Raw genomic sequence first — 25168 nt, forward strand, 5'->3', positions numbered from 1 at the left:
TATATATTCCTAGTTATCTCTTTCTTCCCCATCACACCTCCAACATTTGCCATCTACATGAGTAAAAATTCTTTGGAGTCGGCTTGGGGTATAAAAAATACTTATGCAAACACTCCGAAGCAAAAATTCTAAATTTTCTATACTTTGCTGCAAATTTGGGAGCCATATATATGTCCTCCTATTGTTTCCTTCTGAATTGCTTATCCCATCTTTCTTCCCAATCTTTTCTAACCTCCTCTGATTGATTACTATAGTTATTGTGCAATATTTTGTATGCCCTACTAATTATCCCTTTTTAACAATAACTTTTGTTCTAAATTCAACTAAAAACTCTACAAGAGCAGGCCTTTCATTTAGGGTTCCCCTATCCCTTTCTCTTTGCCTATACTCAGATATAAATCCCAGATATGAAAGTCAGTTTCTCTGATTATTTGCTCACAATACCTTGGTTCCTTTGCCAGTTTTCTCCAGTAAATTCAAGCCCCCTCTTGCCTATTCTATGTACCCGTAATTGCAGTCATTCCTATCAGCAAAACCTCTTTCTCCATTCTAATGTGGATTAGTTCTTAAGATATTTTCTGCTGCTTTATTTTATTTATTTATTTATTTATTTGCAGTTGGTTTACCAGGATAGTCCATTGGGCCTAGAACAACCCATTTTCAATGGAGTCCTGGGGAAAAAAGCTCCAAAAACAAAACAATAATTACAAATAAAAATTACAATCAAAGCTTTTGTTACAGTATGTACAAAAGTACTAGTAGAAACATTGCATTTAAACATACAGTTTCTAAAGCAAAAATGACAATAAAAGTTTTGGTTATACTAATTACAGAAAAAATATTTCATGTAACAGAGACAATTTCTGCGATAAAAAGTGTCATCATTGTAAATCTAGAGTAGTTGTTTACACATGAATTGATTCCTGCCAAAACCATGTATGGTTAGTATGTTGATGTTCATGGACGCACTGCAACAACTTTCATATGACTGATAAACGAGTACACAGAGTAGGTAGAAGTAGGACGGGAGATGAGCAGTTGGGATACAGATCAGGATGTATCACAACTTACACAATGTTTGCAGTGAGACAGATAGTTGAGAGGAATCTAGAGATGAGAAGAGTCCAAGTGAATGTTCTTACATTTGAAGAAATCATATGACAAGGTCCCAAGGAGATGATTTGGGCAGTCCTGTGGTGGTTTGAAGTCGAAAAAACAGAAGCTAAAATTAGTGCAAACTATGTACAGGGGACCCAATTACTGAAGTATGAACAGTGTTCAGTCTAACTAAGGGGTTCCCTGTGGGATAGGGTGCGCATCAGGGTTCATTTATGTGCCCACTGCTTTTCATACTAGTGATGGGCTACATTAGCAAACAGGTTGATGGGGATAGATCAACAAAGTTGTTGTATTTATTTATTGACAAAAAAGTAGTAGAAATGGAAGTTTAAAGTGTAAACTATATAGTTATGAGAGAAAGAAGGTTAGCAGTGCAAGTTATGCAGGGTGGCAGCTAGAGCATTCCCATTGGAAGGCTAGGTATGAATGAAGAGTTTTTTTGAAGGTAGAGTTAGTAGGGGTAACATGAATCGGTGATGGTAGGGAGTTCCAGAGTCGTGCCAGACTAAAAGATAGAAGGTATTTGCCTGGTGGACGAGCTGGTTTGTGTATTTCAAGAAGAGTTTGGTTGTTAGACCTTAGTACTCTGTTGGGTAGATGCATTTTAAAGGCAGAGGAGAGGGAAGGGCAGATTGAGGGGTTGAAAATAAGCTTGTGGGCCAGAGTGAGTTGGGTATAGATAAGGTGGTTGGGTATTTCTAGCCAATTTAGTTTGTGGAGAGAGGAACAATGGTGAGTAGAGGACCTCTGGCTAGTGGCGAACTTGGCGATTTTGTTGTAACAACATGAGAGTTGATTTTTCAGAGATGATTGTAGGTTAGTTAGGAGTGGAGATCCATAGAGAAGGGAGGGGATGTGAAAGGATGTAGAGAGGGTGAGTTTAGTGGAGGGTGTAAAATAATGGTATTGACGGTAGAGCATACCTAATTTTTGATGGGTTTTTTTGATGTTTAGTTGTATGTGGGAATTAAATTTGAGCTGATTGTCAATTTGGACACCAAGTAGCTTGGTCTCTGATACCAGTTCCAGAGTTGTGTTGTTTTGACTAGAAATACAGAAAGTGTTTGTGTTGAGAGGGGTGGCTTTTGAGGGAATGAATACCATTAATTTGGTTTTAGAAGCATTGCGTGCTAAGTGATTATTTTTCATCCATTGTTCAGTGGTTGAAAAAGCGTCATGAGTTAGCTTTAGAATTAAAGGGGCTGAAGTGGCAGAGCAAATAATAGTTGAGTCGTCTGCATATTGAATGATGTTTGAGAATGGGATGGAGTTGCGGAAGTCATTAATAAAGATGTTGAAGAGGAGGGGGCCTAATATTGAACCTTGTGGAACACCGGTTGGGGTATTAAGGAATGAGGAGGTGGCCTTTTTCCATTTTACTGCTTGATGTCTGTTGGATAAGTAACTGGAGAACCAGTTCAGAGAGGAAAGAGATAGGTTAAGCTTAGAGAGTTTAGCTAAAAGAAGGTTATGGGAGATGGTGTCAAAGGCCTTAGAAAGATCCAGTAGAAGGGTAGAAACAATATGACCAGTGTCTCGGGCTTTATTTACTGTTTCCAGGAAGGAGAGGAGGGCTGTCATAGTACTGTGGCCTGGTCTGAAGCCATGTTGTGTGGGAGTTAGTAGGTTGTTATCAATGAGGTATGGTAGGAGTTGTAGTTGGATACACTTTTCAAAGAGTTTGGAGATGGGAGACAGGATAGCGATGGGACGAAAGTTGGAGACATTGTTATTGTTACCTCCTTTATGTAAAGGTATGATAAAGGCCTTTTTCCAAATATGGGGAACTGTGCTTTCTTAGATAGAGCGATTGATTAAAATACTAATGGGGTAGGCAATGGCTTCAGCAGCTATGCTGAGGAATTGTGAAGGAATATTATCAGGAGCATTTGAACCAGACTTCAGTTTTAGAAGGAGTTTTTTTATGGTAGTAGTGGGTATAGGTTTTAGTGAGAAATGTGGAGAGTGGGGGAGGGGATATTTGGAGGTGGGAGAGATGAGGAGGGAGGGAGAGTGGAGTGGGTGGTGAAGGTTGTAGAATTGGAAGATGGGATAGGTAGTGAACTAGTGTTTGAAGGTGGAAGGTAAGAAGATGAGGGTGGGGCTGGTTTGGAGGGAGTGGAGATGCTGGAGAAAGATGAGGTTAGTTTGGAAATAGAATCGATGAAGAAGTAGTTAAATTGAGTAGCCAGGTCTATGTCGAGACCGTTTGGATCGGAAGTAGGGGTGTCTGGTTTACTGAGATTAAGGAGAGTGGAGATACTTTTCCAGAATTTTTGAGGGTTTATTTTATTGTTGTTTTGGAGTAAGGAGAAGTAGTTCTGTCTGTCAGTGGTGATGAGTTTCTTTACTTTATTTTGAAGTGTTTTGCATTCGTTGTAGATGAGGGGGGGTTTATTTTTTATGGTAGTGCGTCCAGAGTTTGTCTCTTTGTCGCATTGTAGCAAATGTATTTTTTGTAAGCGATGGGGCAGTTTTGGTTTTTATTCTTTTTGTTCTTAGGGGAGCATGATGGTTTAAGAGGTTTAAGAAGGTAGTGTTGAAATGGGTGACTGCATTATCTAGAAGAAGTGTTTTTAGAGTATTCCAGTTTATTGCCTTTAGAGAGTTAATGAAAGCTGTAGGGTTAAAGTTTTTTAGGTTACGAGTAGTAATGAAGTTATGGGTATGATGAAGGGGTGAAGGGAGACGGTGTGTAAATGTGGGTAAGTGATCACTAAGAGGATCAGGAAGAGTACCACTGTTAGAGAAGTAGTGGGGGTGAGAGACTAGGATCCAGTCTAGGATACTGCCATTGGGCAGGTTTTTTGAGGGGCGGGTTGTAGAATTGATGAGCTGAGAGAATTTGTAGAGGTTAATGTTAAGTGGGTTTGAGGGAGACTAAATGAAGGCCCAATTTATATTCATGTCTCCTAGGATTATAGTTTTGTTGCTGATGTTAGTGGAGAGCCAGAAGAGGATGTCTTCAAGTGTAGAAATATTATCACCAGGAGGGATGTAGATGGAAGCTATACATATATGCTTGAGCTTTAGAAAAATAATATTCTGTATAGCTGTTGTTATTTTTCTTAGGGATCTGCAAACAAAATCCCACTCTCTCATTTTTTCTTAAACCTGCCCCGCCACTTCATTATCATCCCTTTACACTTTGAATTATAGCTTTCTGCTTGTGTTATGTATATGATCCTTAAATGTGTAACTCTAAAATATCCTTTCAAATCAGGTAATCATAATCCACCTTGTTCTACTGGAAATATCAACTTATCTCACTTGACTCTTGCCGTTTTCCTCTTTCAGATAAAAATCCTTCCACTCTTTATTAATTACTGTCCACAACTTCTCTTGTTGATAAAAATATGCCAGGCCTGTGTATAAAACTAAAGGGACTAAAAACATTTTCACTGCTTGTATCTTGCTATCCATATCCACAAACAGGAGCTTCCAGTTCCTCATTATTTATATTATCTTTTGTTTAGTCTCTTTCCATAACAGATTATTTTTTAATCCATACTCCTAAACACTTCATTTTATTGTGTTTCCATAAATAATGGCATTGCTAGACCAGTTCATGTGTAGGTATGTAGTTTACATCTATAGCCTTTGTTTTTTCTTCATTAATTTTATATTCCAAAAAGACATGAAACTGATTTAAGATGTTCTACAACACTAAGATGTCCTTTCTGGTTTTATCAGGTACAAAATAATATTGTTTACAAATAAAGTCAACTTTTCTTGATTACTATACCAATTATATCCTTGAATTTCTGAGTCCCTTACTTTCTTTGCCAATGGCACTAAGTATAATGCAAATAAACAGAAAAGAGGGCACCCCTGCCTAGTTCCTCCCTTCAGACACAACTTCTCAGAAAGAAACCCTAACACTTTAATCCCTCATATAGCCTCCTAATTAACCTTATTATTGTATAAGATAATGCAAATGTTTCCATTGTCCTAATCATGAAATCCAAGCTTACTCTGTCAAATGCTTTCTCTGCATCAAGACTCACTAAAACCAGCATTTTTTGCACTCTACTTTCTCTAGATCATCATTGTTCTGCTAATGTTGTTACATATTTGTTTCCCTTCCACAAAACCACATTGATCCATGTCTATTAATTTTGATAACACCTTTGCCATTCTTGTAGCTATTATAGACATAAACACTTTATAATCATGGTTTAAAATTGAAAATGTATTTATTTATTTATTTATTTGGCATTTGTTTACCAGGAAAGTCTGAGATACCCATTTTCAGAGGAGGCCATGGGAGAAAGGCTCCAGATATATATGGTTAACAGAATGAAAAACTAGACAGACATAATAAAGTCATAATATTCAAGTGCAAATATGAAAACAAAACACTGGTTTGTTAGAATGAGAACTTAACAAACATAATAAAGTCATAACATTCAAACACAAAATTTAAAAAACTGCAAATTTCCTAAGAGGACAAATTGTCCCAAATCAACAAACATGCACACAGGCATAACCTAACCATAAATTAAGGTTATCCTTGCTAAGACACATTAAAACCTCTGCTCCTACTTACAGTAATTGCTGTTTGTGCTTGTCTTATCTTTATTCTCCTCCCAGATGTGAAAAAAAGCTTGTATGTTTTCAGAAAGCATTAACTTTTAGCCTTACAAAAGTGCTCTGGCTTTTACTGCAGCTTATCTCCATATAAACCAAGGAATAAAATGTCCATCTACCTTCAGCTGCATTTTTCTCAAACTGAAAATTTATTTGCTAAATGAAAACTTTTCATTACATTTGTGCTCTCTTATTCACTTGCTTATACAAACAATTATTAGACTAAGCCAGGTTCCCTAATCCAGAATTTTGCTTATGCAAAAATAGAATAAATATCTCAACTCTACATAATCTGTGCACTTTTACACCCATTCCCCCACCTCAACAATCCAAGATTACAGCATATTAACTTAATTATGCTTTTCTCCAGCCTTTTTTCTCTTTTTACATTGTTATTCCTGCATTTCTTAAAACTAAATAAGAAAAATGAAAAAAAGGCACTTGGTTAATTTGGTGTCTTTAAAACATACATCAGTCACTGAAAATGCTTTACAATAAAATATGCAATTTATTTCATGAAATGTTTTATGCAAATACTGTTAAGAACAGAAATTGTTATACTTAGTTTGTTCCCTTCCCCATTGTTATACTTAGTTTGTTCCCTTCCCCTTAATGTACTTCCAAACATTAATGACATTTGAAGTGGGGTATGTGCTTGTTAGTACCTCACAAGTTTATCAAAGTTAACAAAAGTTCAATCTTTTCACTTTTTCTTGCAATGCCATATTTCACAAATGTAACTGATGCTTTGTAATCTCACATTTATTCACTCATTTTAGTGTTGCTGGTCTTCCTGTTCATTTCCATCTCTAAACCCCAGACTCTGGTTCAGGTCCAAGGAATTCCTGATTTGTCTCGTCAACTCCTGTGCTTTTTTCTGTATCCCAAGCATTTTCTTTTAGAACACTGGAAAAGGTTTCATTGATAAAAGTCTCTCTATGAGCTTTATTGTCAGAAGAATGACAGGCAGAGTTTCATTCCATTTGTTGGCTCTCTTTCTTTGGACAAACTTTTGAATCTCCTCTTTAGCCTGCTTGGCATCAAAAATGACTTTGATACTGCAGGAAAAAATATTCTGAAGACAGCTGGATGCAGCAGTTTGAATCTCACAGCTGCCTCTCGACATTTTCTGATTGCTGGAATAAATTTTATTTTCTGTGTGGTATACAGAGAATAATCATTTTTCACAAAAACTCTACTGTCTCCAATTTTTAATACTTTGCCCTTCTGTCGTAATTTTGTCAGGATCAACTCTTTCTGCTGGTATAATTGCATCTTTGCTAATACAGGTATTGGCTGCTTTCTTATGGTTATGTCTGGACCATATATATGATGTGCAGTTTCAGCTAACAAATCCTGCTGTGGAATACAAGTCCAGTTGCTTACTTGTGCTTTTACAAAATCAATTCAATCTGTTCCTTCCAGTTTTCTTTTGGTATAGCAGAAAATCTCAAGTTTTCTCTGTGTGATCTGCCCTCTGACCCTTCCATTTTTTGAAACAGCACTTCTTGAGCAGTATCATTCTCAGTGAGCCTTTTCTTCACTTGAACATCAGATTTTTCAGTTTTGTCAGTTTATCTGAATAGCTGTTTAAAGCTTCTTCCATTTTCCAGCCTTTTGTAATTTGAGCTGATATATTATTTTGATGTTTCATCAATTTTAATAAGTTCTGAGCACATTTGCTCAATAAATAAATAAATAACAAATGCTGCACTATATACCGTATGCCTGATTCCACTCCAGTAGTTTTAGCTGTCTTACAGTGGACCAAGCTATCTTGCTGTATGTTTTATTCATTGGTTAATGCAATTGTTTGCTAACTGTTTTACCTCCTCCTAGTGACTTCATAATTGTTTTTCTTGTCATAGATTTCAATTATGCTTTAGTATATAATACTCACTGCAACAGGTATAGTAGCCTGCTATCTAGCTATGGCCAAGTGTTCTATGTTCAGGAATGTGACAATTTGTTTTCACCCTGTTTGCACATCTGTATTAACTATGTTTTTTCTAAGAATATTTTATTGTTAACTTTAGCAACATTTAAAGCTAAATTTTGTGTAGCACTGCATTTGAACTACTGTGCTAGAGTGAATGATAATGTTGTAGTCTCAACAGTTTGTGTTTATATTGTTTGAGGTTCTCTTTCTATCTTCTCTAAAATACCTCCATCTATCTTTTGTTTGCTAAACACCACAATTGGTTACAATTTTTATTATTTCTCTCCTCAGCTAACAGCCAAGCATTGTCTTTTTCCTCTCCATACTGCCAGTGTACTGTTAAAAGTCCTGCATACTGAATAAACGGTTGCACTGAAAATCGCTCATCATTCAGCTTTATCTCTTACCTTGCAGCATCTTTTTTTCTCTGTAAAGTATGTTTGCTTAGTTTTTTATGTCTTAAAAATATACCTATTTAAGGCTTTATCTACTTTCTAGTGAGTTGGTACACTGGGAAGCAGCTTGGCAGCAAGGACCCCCCCCCCATTCTTAAAAGAATCTGTTAGTTTTCAACAAACTTATGTCTTTTAAATGCTGGACTAATCAGCCTGCTTTAAAACATGTCTTATCTGATAGTACTACATAATAAAACCTGTTTTTTTTTACTATTAACAGTACATTGCCTTTTTTCTATTAAACTTTTTACTGATTGTTTCTGGACTGTGCTTGCCTCTGTGCTTGGCTGAACCCGCTCCGTTCACCCTCGCTTCATTCGGGCTCACTCCACTCCCCTACCCTAACCCCATTCACACCCACCCCACTTTCCTTACATTTATTAATCTAAACCACACCTTTCTAACTCATTATCTTATTACTTGCAGCTACCTCATCCAACACACTCACAATCAATTTTTTTTCATTTTCTCCCCTCCCACCTCACTAACCATTATTTTCATCCCTCATATAACACTGTCACTCCATCACTGTATCAGTACATTTTTCACTCTCTACTAAACTGCAGACACCAACCCACCCATATTTTTCTCCTATTTCCCTACTATTTCACCATGTCAGTTAACACCACTCTTTTGAGCAACTCTCTCCCACTCATTACCATCTACCTAGCCTCCCACTCCACTTCCTTCATCACATCAAACATAACACAATACCCCTCTCCTACACTTCCCACTATTACATATCACACAAAACCAAATATCCATTTTTCACATCTGTTCTAACTTCTACACCAACTCTAACATATTGCTCTTCCACTATAAATATGTCCATACCCCAACCCTCCTTCCTATCCAGAAATCTTTCATAGACTAATATCTAAGTTCAAATTCTCTCTCCTTCTACACTCCTAACAGAAATCAAACTCCAAGCTGACATATATCCTAACCCAGTACCCACATAGCTACTCCCACCTCACCCAGTAACACCCACCACACCTGCTAATACTGCCTTCCACCTTCTTCCACTAAAAAATTCCAAATCAGACTTACTCATAACTAATTTTAACCTCAGAAGTATCACAACAATACTAGTGAATTTCATGCATCCCTAACTACCTACAGTCCATCCTGATATAGTAATTATTACAGAGACATGGCTAAAATCCTACATTAAAGATGAGGAAATATTTACTAGTGGTTATAATGTTATTAGACAAGATAGGCTAACAAGTGTGGTGGAGGCATTGCCATCATGTATAAAAATTTCTTCAAAATTGAAAAATTAATCTGTACTCGTCCAGATCTATCAGAAGCAGAAATTCTAACTACCCGATTTGAAGTAAATCCACATAAAGCCATCATAATCATTGTCTCCTACCTACCACCAGGAAATAATCTACCTGCCTACCATTGAAAGTCTTCTATCTTGGGCATCCTCTACTTTCAACCAAGAAACTATAGTGCTAGGTGATTTCACTGCCTAACCTGCTCATCTGGCAACCCCTCCAATTTTCTCACTTTATTCAATTCACCCAAACTATAAACTTCCCTACTAGAATCGATAAACACACCAAGAAAGAATCTATTCTAGACTGGATACTAACCAATAAGCCCAACTTTGCCCACCAGGCTGGGTCCCTCTCCAATTCTCTCAGTGATCACTCCCCTAAATTTCTTCTAAGGAAATGCATTCACACCCCCTGTAATGTCATGTTCAAACACATACACAACAAAAGAACATTTTCCCCAGCCATCTTAAATTCCCTACTTCAAAACTGCAACTGGTCACCTCTAAAATCACTCTACCAAGACCAAACTGTACAATATTTTAATGATGCCTTCCCAACATCCTTAATAACCTCGTTCCAACAAGAAAAATTCACTCCAAAGCCAAAAACCTACCTTGGATAACCAAAGATGCTAAATATTTTATTAAACAAAGGGATAGAGCCTGGACTGCTTATCAAACTTCCAAAACCTCAGAAAACCACACCTCTTACAAACAACTAAGAAACCTAACTAAGAAGCAAATATTATCTGATAAAAATCTTGTTTTTTAGCTTGTCAGCAAAAACACATAAATAACTCACAGCAATTTTGACAAAACCTTAACTACCTCCTCAACCCTGGCAAAACCCCTACCCCTGCATCATCTACAACAAATAGCACTGAATGTATAGCATCCCAATTTAACTCTCATTCCATCACAACTGCCATCTCACTTTTAAACAACAAAAATTTAACCAACCCCTTACAGTGCCTACGTCTACTAACTCTAAACCTGGGTCTACATTATAACCTTGAAAGTTTAATACTTCAAATGCATAAAGATCTAACTTTATGCATCAAAGTATTAAACCATCGAAGTCTGATAAAAAAAAAAATTATTAAAACAAACAAAAAAATGAAACATTTATGCAGGGGGCAAGCCCCCTGCACCCCCCCCCCACATAGGGCACTGCACCCCGCACACCCCAGCTACTTAAATATATCAAATCTGATATCATGCTACACTGCAGGAAAGGGAAGTATTCCCTTTTCCGCACCATTCTACATTGAAGTGCGACCTCGGAGTTGGTATATTTAAGTAGCGGGGGCTTTGGGGGTGCAAGGGGGCTTGCCCCCTGTTTAAGCCTATTCAGGTAAGTATGTCAAGTTTAAAGTTTTTTTTTAATTTCGAAGTTACGGAACTTCGACAATATGGTGTCGGCCATATTGTATTCAATGTTCCGTAACTTCGAGATTTTAATATAGACTCCTAAACCCAACTACTTCTCTTGTAAACCCATATAAACCTCTTATATCAAAAAACTCATATCAAAACTAAAACCTACCTGTCTAGCAGCTGACCAACTCCCTAATGACTTCTTAAAAACTGCTGCAAGCTCCATCACCTATCCTGTATCTATCCTAATCAAATGTTCCATTGCAGAACAATACGTCCCCATACTATGGAAAATATCCCATATCATCCCCCTCCACAAGGGAGGCCCATCTAAAGATCTCTCTAATTATCACCTCATTGCCATTCTCTCACCCCTATCCAAAATCTTAGAAAAATGTATCCATAAGCAGCTCCTAGACCACCTCACTACAAATAACCTCTTATCTAGTTCACAGCACAGCTTCCATCCAAAGTACAGTACCTTCACAGCCCTCATAAGTTTCACTAACTACATCAACCTCCTCAAAAACAATGGATGACTAGTCTCTACTATATTCTTTGATATGTCCAAAGCTTTTGATATGGTATCCCACCAACTACTACTCAACACTCCTGCCTCCTTCAACCTCAGCTCTACAGCTCTCAACTGGTTCTTTAGCTACCTAACTAATTGACAACAGGCAACTAAATGGGATAATAAACTCTTCACACTCTTCCCAGTTTCTGTTGGGGTTCCCCAGGGTTCCATCCTTGGCCCTCTCCTTTTTATTATATTCACAAATAGTTTAAACACGGCCACTAAATCTGTTTCTATTATTCAATATGATGATGATGCTACTCTTATTTGCTCAGCTCCCATACCCTAAGAACTCCTTCTAAGATAAACTGCAAAAGTTGTTTCTAGATATTGAAAATTACCTAAATGAACTTCAACTCATAGTAAATCCAAACAAAACAAAACTAATGATTTTCTCTAACAAGAAATCCAAAGCAAAACCACCTCATCTCTCCATCTACTCCACTAACGGCACTATAATAGAACCAGTTTACCAAACAAAACTACTTGGTGTCATGATAGACAACAACCTAACATTCAATAAACATGTATCACTCACAATAAATAAAGATCACATCAAACTTGGTGCTCTATATAGGGCCAAACCTTACCTTACTCAAAATGCCAGACTAGCAACAGCCAGACCCCACCTGCTATCTACCCTTCTCTACTGTTCTCAACTTTTTACTAACCTGCACAAGTCTGAATTACATCTACTTGATTCCTGCTATAACTAAATAGCAACATTTGCTGCTAATATACCCAACAGGACCCATCATTACCTTGCTCTTCAAAAATTACACCGGCTTGAATTTCCCAATCTGTTATTGCTCAGTCAGCTCACCACTGCCCACTGTATTATCCACGACCCTGAAAACTGCCCTGGCACTCTCCAACCTAGTGCAAATAAATACCAACACTGGGACTCTTAGATCATCCAGTAAACTTATACTCAAGGTTACAAAACCCCATAATTACTTTGGTGACTCTCTCTTCTCCTTCAAAGTAGCCAAACAGTGGAACCTATTACTCCATAATATCTTTAAAAACACAGATCATCATAGCTTCAAAAAACTCCTAAAGGAATACCTTACTCAACAATGGTTATGCTCCTGTAATACTCCTGGCTAGTTTCTCATGCCTCTAATCAAATGTTTTCTATTCTGCTATCTTCTTGTTTTCTTCTTCTTATTCTTTTGGCTGCTCCTGTTAGGGTTTGTTACAGCAGATCAACTGTTTCCATTTCTTCATGTCCTCTGCATCTTGCTCTGTCACACCAACCACCTGCATGTCCTCTCTCACAACATCCATAAACCTTATCTTAGGCCTTCCTCTTTTCCTGTTAGCTAGCAGCTTCATCCTTAGCATCTTTTTCCCAATATACTCTGCATCCCTCCTCAGCACATGTCCAAACCAACGTAATCTTGCCTCTCTGGCTTTGTCTCCAAATCTTCCAGCCTGGGCTGATCCTCTAATATACTTATTCCTAATCCTGTCCATCCTTATCACACCCAGTGTAAATTTTAACATCTTCAACTCTGCCACGCCAAGCTCTGACTCCTGCCTTTTTGTCAATTCCACTGTCTCCAACCCAAATAACATAGCTGGTCTCACTACCCTCTTGTAGACCTTCCCTTTCACTCTTACTGGTACTTGTCTGTCACAAATCACTCCTGACACTCTTCTTCACCCAATCCATCCTGCCTGTATTCTCTTCTTCACCTCTCTTCCATGCTCACCATTACTCTGAACTGTTGATCCCAAGTACTTAAACTCTTTCACCTTCGCCACCTCTACTCCCTGCATCTTCACCATTCCTCTATCCTCCCTCTCATTCACACACATATATTCTGTCTTAGTCCTGCTGACCTTCTTTCCTCTTCACTCTAGAGCATATCTCCACCTCTCCAGGGTCTCCTCCACCTGTTCCCTACTCTCATTACAGAGCACAATGTCATCTGTAAACATTATAGTCCACAGGGACTCCTGTCTGATCTCATCTGTCAACCTGTCCATCACCATTGCAAATAAGAAAGGGCTTAGAGCTGATCCTTAATGTAATCCCACCTCAACCTTATACACATCCATCACTCCCAACGCAGAAACCTCAATGCTGTCACACTACCCTTGTACATATCCTGTACCACTGTTACATACTTCTCTGACACTCCCGACTTCCTCATACAATACAACAACTCCTCTCTAGGCACCCTGTCATATACTTTCTCTAAATCCACAAAGACACAATGCAACTCCTTCTGACCTTCTCTGTACTTCTCCATCAACACTCTCAGAGCAAACATCGCATCTGTAGTGCTCTTTCCTGGCATGAAACCATACTGCTGATCACTAATCATCACCTCCCTTCTTAACCTAGCTTCTACTACTCTTTCCCATAACTTCATGCTGTGACTGACCAGTTTAATCCCTCTGTAGTTACTACAGCTCTGCCCATCACCCTTATTCTTAAAAATCGGTACCAAAACACTTTTTCTCCATTCCTCAGGCATCCTCGCACTTTTCAAGATTTCATTAAAAAATCTAGTTAAAAACTCCACTGCCATTTCACCTAAACACCTCCATGCTTCCACAGGTATGTCATCTGGACCAACAGCCTTTCCGTTATTCATCCTCTTCATAGCTATCCTTACTTCCTCCTTGCTAATCCACTGCACTTCATGATTCACTATCCGCACATCATCCAACCTTCTCTCCCTCTCATCATTTTCATTCATCAGCCCCTCAAAGTACTCTTTCCATCTGTCAACACACTCTCCTCGCTTGTGAGTACATTTCCCTCATTATCCTTTATCACTCTTACCTGCTGCACATCTTTACTAGCTCAGTCCCTCTGTCTAGCCAATTGGTACAGGTCCTTTTCTCCCTCCTTAGTGTCCAACCTTTTATACAATTCTTCATGCGCCATATCCTTAGCCTTCGCCACCTCTCTCTTTGCCATGCACCTCATCTCCTTATACTCTTATCTACTTTCTTCATCTCTCTGACAATCCCACTTCTACTTCGCCAACCTCTTTCTCTGTATACTCTCCTGTACTTCTTCATTCCACCACCAGGTCTCCTTGTCCTCCTTCCTCTTTCCAGATGTCACACCAAACACCTTTCTAGCCATCTCTCTTACTAGCTCTGCTGTAGTTACCCAGCTATTCGGTAACTCTTCACTGCCTCCCAGTATCTGTCTTAACTCTTCCGTGAACATTGACCTCATAATTTCCCTTTATCAATTTCAACCATTTGATCCTTGGGGCTGCCCTCACACTCATCCTCCTCTTCTTGATCACCAATGTCATCCTACAAATCACCATACTATGCTGCCTAACTACACTTTCCCCTGTCACCACTTTACAGTCTCCAATCTCCTTCAGACTGGCCTTTCTACATAAGATATAATCCACCTGTGTGCATCTTCCTCCACTCTTGAATGTCACCCTATGCTCCTCCCTCTTGTTAAAATACATATTCATCACAGCCATGTCCATCCTTTTCGCAAAATCCACTACCATCTGACCTTCTGCATTCCTTTGCTTAACACCATACCAACCCATCACTTCCTCATCCCCTCTGTTTCCTTCACCAACATGCCCATTGAAATCTACTCCAATCACCAGTCTCTCACCCTTGGGTGCAATCATCTTCTTGTCTTACTTCTACCAAATGAAAATGCCACAGTGGTTTTAGCTATATAGCTAATGAGTTTCATATTACTGTCTGTAATAAAGCTTAAGAAATGTAATGCTTTCTGTTTTACATTCACCTTTTTGTAAATTGTGATTGTTGGCAACTGTCAAACTTTTTTGTATATTGTCTGCAAATCTTTAAAAAATGTTTGTAATCATTTTGTACTCTTGTTATGGACCTTATTTCCCAGGTCTCCGCTGAAAATGGGCTACTTGCCCAGTCGGACTCTACCCAATTAGCAAATGTAAAATAAATAATAAATAAAAATTTGATTTATTTTTTTCTTCTAGATCACTGGAAGTCATGTTGTGCACCAAAGCTGGAGCTTGAACTGCTTTTTGCTGAACAGCTGCAGAATTCTTCCCAGTCAGTGTTTTCTCTTCACTTTTTCTAGTTGATTTTCTTTCTGTCTAAGTTTCTTCTTTGCTGGTATCCAGGCAGTGTACTTACTAGTCAGTAACTGAACTTACTAAATCTGGCAGAGTTACTGACCCCTATTTCTCAGTTTCTTTTTTCACACAGGGAGAGCTGAAGATCAGCTGATGATCAGTGAGCAGCCATCTTGGAAGTCCATCTATAAGTTGTGCTCTTAACACTACTGTAGATTTTATTTCCATGTTATTTAGTGTGCAAGTTCTTGAAAACAACCTTGTCAAACAAATTATTTCTAAAGTCATGACTACCAGTCACAAATGTAATTAGCAATGATGTTCATTGCATTTGTATGCACAGGAGAATAAGATGCTTTAATTAGAATGTACAGCAGATTGTTTTCCTTTTCAGTAATGAGACTACATTTCCAGCATATAAACTTAAAGCCTTGTCTGTTGCTGGTGCCTCTCATGAGGAGAGACTGGAAAGAAAATATAGATCAATAACTGCACACCACAACTTTCTCCATGTCATGACCACCTCCTTTATCCTTCTCTGAGCCCCTTATGTTGTCCTACTGTCTACATAATTGGTGTCTGTGTGCACTGTAACAAGCACACCACCTCAGAAGCTTCCTTACTTCCTGTCTTGTCCTGTCTAATCTCAGTCCAAGAACAATTCTTATAGTGGAGCTTTTCTCCTCGGGCCTCTGCTGAAAATGGACATGTATCCAGCCAGACTAGCCCGGTCAACAAATGTAAAATAAATAAATAAATAAAAATAAATAAATAAATTCTCTCTGTAAAATATACAATCTATTCTGATGTACCTTCCCACCTGTCATTCCATATGGTTAAGTCACACATCAGTAAACCTCCTTCTATCCTTCCCTTCCTACCTGACACGCCTGCTGCAAAATTTTTTAGTCTGACTGTGCTAGTCTCTTACCAACTTCTCCTTAGCTATTTTTCTTGTCTGCACCTGTCTGAATCTTTACCATTGCGAGCTGTGCTCATCTTTTCTAGGATGTATGAAAGTTTAGCATTGCCTCCTTCCTCCTTGTTCCCTCTGCTCTTTTTTGTTCAGCATTGATGACTACCACCCAATTCTCCTCCTTCTTCTTCTATTTCTTTATTCTATCTGCCTCATTAGTCCCCTCTGTCAGATACATATCAGTCTTTCCCTTCCTTTCTTCATCTTGCATATTTCTTTTCTTCTGACCTGTTTTGCCAGCCTCCTGTACCATTACAACTTTATTCTAGACTTCTGCCTCTCTAGTCCCCTCTGCTCTTGCTCCTTTTGTCTCCTTATTTTCTATTCCATTTTGACACTTTTACCTAGTTTCTATTTCATCTCTATCTCTTTGATCTCCATCTAGTCATGCTGTTATTTCCCACCTGTCTGTCGGTAATTGACTGGAATATACTTTGAACTTTCCAGTCGGTATCTTCTTCTGAACTATCTTTTCTTCTAGTATTACTTTATATTTGTTTGATGGCAAAAAATACTGGCCTATCTAGCCTGAACTTTCAATGCATTTAATATTGTATTTGCATTCAGTCCCTATCTTCCTTCTCACCCCCTCTGCATCTTCCATGCTATCCAGAATGACCCTGTGTTTTCTGATTATTCTTCATTCTTATAGTCTGTTCCATGGACTCATAGTGCTCTCCTTGATGAAATTATTTTGTATATACAAGGAATAACTGGTCCATACAATCTGTTGTCTGGGCTTCTTCTTCCCCTCTGCATCCTCACTGTCCATGCTAACACCCTCACTTCTCCCTAACATCATTTTCATCATCCACTTTATGCTCCATCATATTTTCTGGCTCCTAGTGAGAAGGGCTCCACCTCCTGTAGTCTTTAGTCATATCATTTTCCTGCCATCCCACATACACTTATGGTGACTTTTCTCAGGATTCTTTCCAGATGTTTGATATCACTCGTGTATGGCCTCTAAAATTGTGCACAGTACTCAAGGCGTGTCCTAAACAAAGGACAGTACAGATACATTACAGTTTTGCTTATGCAGTTTATAGACTTGGTATACTTCACTCACTCCAAGCATTCCTTTGCTCCTGCCATTACCCTGTCACTGTCCTGATGGTTCAGTCCAGATGTGATTATTATGCACAGATGTTTTCCTGCTCTGTTACTATCATTTCCACTCTTCACAGCTAGCACTTCACATCTGGGATCTTATGGTCCAGTTCCACTACTTTTTGTTTGTCTGCAATGAACCTCAACTGCCACTGATCTGTCCACTTGATCTGCCTTTCCAAACCTTTTCTTAGACTGTTCTCCATCCTTCATTGTTGCATCTAACGTTGTGCTATCAGTAAAGAAATTAAGATGATCCTGTTGCCAGTCCTCCAGATGTCTGAAATTAAGACATTGAAGAGTACAAGTCCTGGAATCAACCCCTGTAATACTACAGTGGTTTTCTTATTCTTCATGGACCTCACATTTAATGCTCTTATTTATGTAGATTGCTATTCAACTTCTATCCCTTTCTTCTCTGTCATTTTTGAACAATCTACACCCAGGAAACTCCACACTCCACCCATGTTTGCTCATCCCCTTTCCCAGTATCACTGCTTGCATCTCCACCGTCTTCCTACTGTAACTGCTTACATTACATAGTTCTGCTACAAGCCACATTCTAAATCACTCTTTGTTACTTTGCTTCTGTATCATTTTCCATTTGACACACACACACACACACACACACACACACACACACACACACACACACACACACACACACACACACACACACACACACACACACACACACACACACACACACACACACACACACACACACACACACACACACACACACACACTGAACCAAGAAGGACAATGCAGGACAACACTTTATTAGATCAGTGCCTTTGTCTATATTTTCATAATTAAATTCTTCAGAACTAAGCAAATGAATGAGAAACCAATTTAAATAACAAATCACACATTATAACTTCTACTAATAAGAACAAACCCCATTTAATCAATATTCATAAACTAAGTGAAATTCTATTAAGAACAAATATTATTCTAGTGATCTACATACTTGCCCTATATTCCAGAACTATCTAGATTTTTGTCTGTAAAATCCAACATACATACATACATACAGGATACCATTAGCAAATGGTGACTACAACGCAAGGGGGGCTGCAGGAAGTAGTGGAATTCATGGGGCTAATTTGAATGGAGATGGGTTCTATTATGGCAAGTTGATGACCATTACCTGTGATCAAACAACTGATGAGGTCATTTACTTTTATCCACAGACTGCCTACCCACTCTTTATCACCATATATGACTCAGATGTCATAGAATCACAGGATAATAGCAAGTTACTAGGTTATCGACCCGGAGGTCATTTCAAGCCAAAGCTGTTTCATCCCAATGTAATAACACATATACTCTAGTCAATACCCAGGATTGTATTTATTAATGATTGACCATGTCCAGGAGAGTTGCTGACACTATACTAGGTAGGAATTTATGGTGTCTCATCCACTAGTCTAGGTTTCTTTTGAACAGTGTCATGGAGGAGCTCTGCTTCACATGAATTGACAGCCTATTCCAAAGACATGGCAGTTGCTGGGAGACAAATCTGTCCCTTCAGCACTTGCTGTTCAAGTTTCAGGCCATATTTAGGTCACTGGAATGGGTAGCTCTAGTCTCATTTGATTTATGGATATGCATCAAATGCTCTGTAAGCCAAGCATAAGTCTCTCCTAAGAAGTCTTTACGATACTGAATATAGTGACAGGAGCTTTAGTCAATCTGTGTAAGGCATGTCCTGGAGTCCCCTGATCTTCTTAACTAGAAACCTCTGAGATCTCTCCAGTTACTGCAGGTGCTTTGTATGGTACATGCTGAGAGGGGCATTATACTCAATTATGGGCCTGATTAGTGACGAGTATAGAGGGGTTATAACCTGCTTTGCTCTAGATGCAATGCCTGTACTAATCAAATGTGCTACATAGAAAGCCTTCCTTAATACAGTAGACATATGGTGGCCAATGTCAAGGTCACAGTCTACTTGTAATCCCATATCTCTTACCACTTCATAGGGACATAGGATATTGTTGTTAATTTGACAGTCTAAAGAGACATTGTGTTTATGCAAGAGAATGAGGATGCATTTCTTTGCATTCAATTTGAGACTTTGACTAAGACACCAGTCATTGGTCTGCGTAAGACCTTCTTGTAGTATACTGACATCATTTGGGGATTCAATAGTTGCACCCAGTTTGCAGTCATCCGCAGACTTGGTCAGCCACAGCCCCTTAGTTTTGGCCTGAATTTCTGAGAAGTATATACAAAATGGTAGGCACCCCAGCACTGACCTTTGTGGCACCCCACTGGTGACAGGTCTGCTGGGTTGATGTGGAGTCACCCACTTGTCACCCACTGTGATAGTGTGTGACCAGTTTGTGAGCCAGTTGGCAACCCATCTTACAATGAAGGGGTTTACATTCAGTTTGCTAAGTTTATTGGTAATGCCTGAACGTGGGATTGTGTCAAAGGCCTTTGCCAAGTTGAGGTATGCTGTGTGCACAGATTTGCCCTTGAAAATGACCCTGGTCACATTTTTGAAGACATCCACCAGGTTTAGCAGGCAGGATCTGCCCTTGATGAAGCCAGATTGGGTTAGTTCCAGGATTTGGAGGATGCCTATGTTCTATGTATTTATGAGGTCCATGATGATACATTCCATGGCTTTACAGATGAGGTTGGTCAAACTTATGGGTCTATAATTCCCTGGGTCTGTTTCTAAGCCACATTGCGGAGGGGAATAACTGTTGCTGCTCTCCATTACACATGAAGAAAGCCAGTGGTTAAGCTGTGGTTGAATTGGATACTTAATAGTGATGCTAGTTCATGTTTTAGTTTGTTTAGAAGACAGCCTGGGATGCCATTGGCTGTGTTTTTTGCCTTAGACAAGGATTTAATGGCCTGCTCTCCAGATATGTAGGGTGGGAGGGTGGGGGTTAGGGGCAAGGTTTGTGATAAGTTTGGAGGGGATAAGGGAGAGAAATTTTCATCAAATCTGTCTGCTAGCAGGTTTGCTATCTCTGCAGGATCAGTATGTGTAATACAGTTAATCACTAGTTTGCCACATGCTTGGGTCCTAGCTTTTAAGGTACATACATAGCTGTAAAAGGCCTTATGATTATCCTTGGCTGTGATTGCTAAGTTTTTCCTCAAAGGCACCTTAGAGGATTTGACATGTCGTATTTGCCTGTTGAGGCTGGGGAGGGTGCTTTTCCATTGTTGGAGCCTTGCGTTAGTTTTCTTAGACAGCAAATTTTTGCATTTGTTGTAAAGTTTGTTGATTCTTGATGCCAATCAGGATGGCTTTTTTTACTTGGTGCTCTGGCTTTGATTCTGTCTGGAACAGCCAAGTCTATGCACTTCTTATACAGGGCTTTAGTGTAAGCCTTGGTGTAGTTACCACTTCCAGCTGGGAGTGGGGGTTGGAATGCATTTATACCTTCCCCTACGAGGGTATAGTTTGCTTTGGTGAAGTTTTTTAGTCTGACTTCACTCTTTGTGAGTTTTGGTGTTAGTTCCAGTTTGATGGCGACTGATTTGTGGTCAGAATTAACTAGTGAGTGTCCAACAGTTGCAGTAGTGCATTTGTTTGTCATGTTAGTGAGGACCAGATCTAGTATGTTTGTTCCTCTTGCTGGGATTTGAACAATTTGTTCCAGGGCATTTGAGTTAACAAAGTCAAGGAACTTTTGCTCTAGTCAGTTAGGGCTAGAGCAGGTTTCCCAGTTGATGGTGGGATAATTAAAATCCCCCATGACCAGAGTATTTGCCAATGTTTGAATTGACTCCAGTTTGGTCAAGTAGGCCTTGTGCACATCATAATTCATAGAGAGGGATCTATAACTTGCTGTGACTGGAATGGGGGTCTTACCCACAGTAATCTGAACTTGTAGTAACTCCATGGAGTTGTCCAGTCTAATTAGTCAGGAAGTAAATTTATCCTTAATGTAGATACAATCACTGCCTCCTTTGGTTCTCACATGTTCCTTTTGTGGTCTGAAGGTATGGAAAGCATTGTAGCCTTGCAAGGTTGGGGTACACTCTGAGGCCTTGAACCAGGTTTCAGTGAATGCACAGACATCTACACCCTCCAGTGATAGAAATACTTCCAGAGTGTGCAGTTTTTGGTTTAAGCTCCTAGAATTTAGCAGCATAACCCTTATTTTGTTTTGATTGGCAATTTTAACGTCTGCCATATCTGTCCAGCTATTGAACACAATTTTGCGGAAGTATGCAAGGCTGTGTGACGTGCAAGCAAGTAGAACCCAGCTCAAATGCAGGGCTTAAATACAAGAAGTTAAAAACTAAAAAAATAAATAAATAAATAAAACTCAAAAAAAAAACCTCCAAGCTCTAGACCAATCTGCATTCATCAGACAGGTTCCAGTCAGCACACTTCTCTTACAAGGGTGCAGAAGGGCTCCTTTCAGTCAAAGATAGCTTAGAAAATGTGCTCAGAATACAAGAGCCACTACAAACAGACCAGATACAGCAAACCTATATCTGGACTATACTACAGCTACTAGCTACACTAATTTAGGTAGGAAACACTAAATAAATATTTTAAACAGCAGGAAAAACAGCAGTGAGACACTAAAACATGTTTTAAACAGCAGGAAAATAGCAAGAAGACACTAAAAAGGTACTATGGGGAGGCAAGAGGCTTCGCCAGCAGCTGAAAGCATAGTGGAGCCAGCTGCAAACCTTCGCTGGTAAAGCAGCGAGGTTTATCAACCATGTCATCCCAGGCTGACAGAAACTGGATCCCCCATTGAATGACACCATAAACTAAGCCAATTCCTGAAATCAATCATTTTTTGTTTATACTGTGACATGATTCTAGACGAGGGAATATGCTGCTCAAGGCTAGGCATATACCTGCCTGGGACACATACTCAGAGACCTCAATCACGTCTCTCTTCATATAGTCCAGTGTGGTATATTTCAGGTCATTCACTCCAACATGAGCTATGACATAGTCATAATGGTACATGCTGCCGAGAGACCTAAGTACATGTGTGAGCTAAAGAATCCTGGCACTGGACAGGGAGCTGACTGTGACTTTGTCCTTATCTAACCTGGTGAGTGGGACATCTGTGTATCTCACTATGGAGTCTGCAATAACAAGAAATTTTGTTTTTTGAGTGTTACACCTTAAGGGCTTGGTAGGTGAGACACTGGTGTTGCTATGTGTCGTGGGTGCTGTGGGAACTCTGTTAGTTGTAACAGTCTTTTGTTTTGGATGTTTCTGTTGTTTCTCTAAGTTTTTTAAGAGAATCTTTTTGTATGTTGATTTATGTGTTGGACACATACTGTGTGTATGAGTAGAGGTACTATATGCATGAGTAGTGGTGGGTGAGTTGACAGTTTCTTCAGTGTTACTGTTTTGAGTGCGAGATAGCAGGGATTCAAGACTCTTAATGTAGATACATCTCTCTCACTCTGTACTAGAGTGAGTTATTAGTAGAGGATTGTCAGTGTACATGAGGTAGTTGCTACACTGCCTCAGCAGACCCAAGTTAATAAGGCTGGCAGAAGAAACAAGGGTAGCCCAACTGTTCAAAATGCTAGGTTTGAAGAACTGTTATCACAAAGTGGGTGCATTCAGAACAGTGCTGTGTAGATGGGTATTTCTAATGAGGTTTTTGGCTTGTAGTTTAATAGGCCACAACTGACTAGCAATACTTCTTAGACTGGAGATGTACTAAAGATGAGAACTACACTAATGTACTGCAGCTGTATCTAAGGGAAAAATTGTTGAAATTTTCTGTCCAGCTATGGCACACAATTGCGCAGACGTGCAGTGTGCGTAAACAAGCAGAAACTGGCTCAAATGCAGGGCTTAAATAAATACAAGAAGCTAAAAACTAAAAAAAAAAAAAACTTTAAAAAAACTCAAAAGAACAATTGAGGGTGTTTACTCCAAGCTCTAGACCAATCACCCTTCACCAGACAGGTTCCAATCAGTACACTTCTCTCACAAGGGTACAGAAGGGCCCCTTTCAATCAAAGATGGCTTGGAAAATGTGCTCAGAATACAACAGTTACTACAAACAGACCCAGATGCAGAAAACCTGGATCTGGACAATGCTACAGCTACTAGCTACACTAATTTAGGTGGGAAACACTAAAAAATTTTTAAATAGCAGAAAAACAGCAAGGAGATACCAAATAATGTTTTAAACAGCAAACAAATAAGTTATTTAAAACACTGCTTTGCAGGAAAACAGAACAAACAGAACAGATGCTTTGCAAACAGTAAAAAGTAGTAACAATCACTTTGCAAACAGTAAATTAGCAACAAAATATGATTTAACAAGCCTAGTAAGGCAGACAAATGCAGTACAAACAGTGTAGCTTAGTTTCAAATATTAAAATACAGTATTAAGTAAGCAGAACACAATAAAAAGTGCAGTAAATGGCATAATCAAGCAAAAAAAAAAGGCAACTTGTGTTTTTTGGGAAGCTCAGAAGCCTCTAGTCATCTAGCATCTCAGCTCAGAGTTGTGGCTGGTAGCCAAATTCAATTCAGCTCAGTTCAAACAAGCAGAAACCGGCTCAAATGCAGGGCTTAAATAACAGAAGCTAAAAACATTAAAAAAATAAATAAATAAATAACTCAAAAGAACCATTGAGGGTGCTCACTTCAAGCCTTAGACCAATCACCCTTCAACAGATTGGTTCCAGTCAGCACACTTCTCTCACAAGGGTGTAGAAGGGCCCCTTCCAATCAAAGATGGCTTGGAATATGTGTTCAGAATACAACAGCCACTACAGACAGACCCAGATGCAGCAAACCTGTATCTGGACAATGCTACCACTATTAGCTACACTAATTTAGGTGGGAAACACTAACAAATGTTTTAAATAGCAGAAAAAACAGCAACAAGACATTAAATAATATTTTAAACAGTAAACAAATCAGTTATTTAAAACACTGTTTGGTGGGAAAACAAAACAAACAGAATATATCTTTGGCAAACAGTCAAAAGTAGCAATAATTAATTTTCAAACAATGAAAATAGCAAAAAAGCTTTGCAACAGTGAAAACAGCAACAAAGTATAATTTAACAGACATAGTAATGCAGATAAATGCAGCACAAACAGTGTCTGACTGCAATCAACAAGTCCATCCTTAGGTGCCTGACTGCATTCAACAAATCCAACCTTAGGAAAAATGCCCCTGTGGCACAATGGTCCCCCTGTACCCCCTCAGCCTGAGAGTCTGGGCTAAGAAATCACACCACCTTAATAAAACCTACCTAAAGACAGGGGGTATGTGCAGACTACACACTGAAGGAATCACAGCCAAAAATTCAACCAGAGAACCAAGAACTGTGAGATGGCAAATGTATTCTCTGCACCACTGTGAGATGGCAAATGTATTCTCTGCACCACTGTGAGATGGCAAATGTATTCTCTGCACCACTGTGAGATGGCAAATGTATTCTCTGCACCACTGTGAGATGGCAAATGTATTCTCTGCACCACTGTGAGATGGCAACTGTATTCTCTGCACCACTGTGAGATGGCAGCTGTATTCTCTGCACCACTGTGAGATGGCAGCTGTATTCTCTGCACCACTGTGAGATGGCAGCTGTATTCTCTGCACCACTGTGAGATGGCAGCTGTATTCTCTGCACCACTGTGAGATGGCAGCTGTATTCTCTGCACCACTGTGAGATGGCAGCTGTATTCTC

The sequence above is a fragment of the Protopterus annectens genome, chromosome 9.part0 (assembly GCF_019279795.1).
Source record: "Protopterus annectens isolate FY-2018-M chromosome 9.part0, PAN1.0, whole genome shotgun sequence".
NCBI classification, from domain to species: domain Eukaryota; kingdom Metazoa; phylum Chordata; order Ceratodontiformes; family Protopteridae; genus Protopterus; species Protopterus annectens.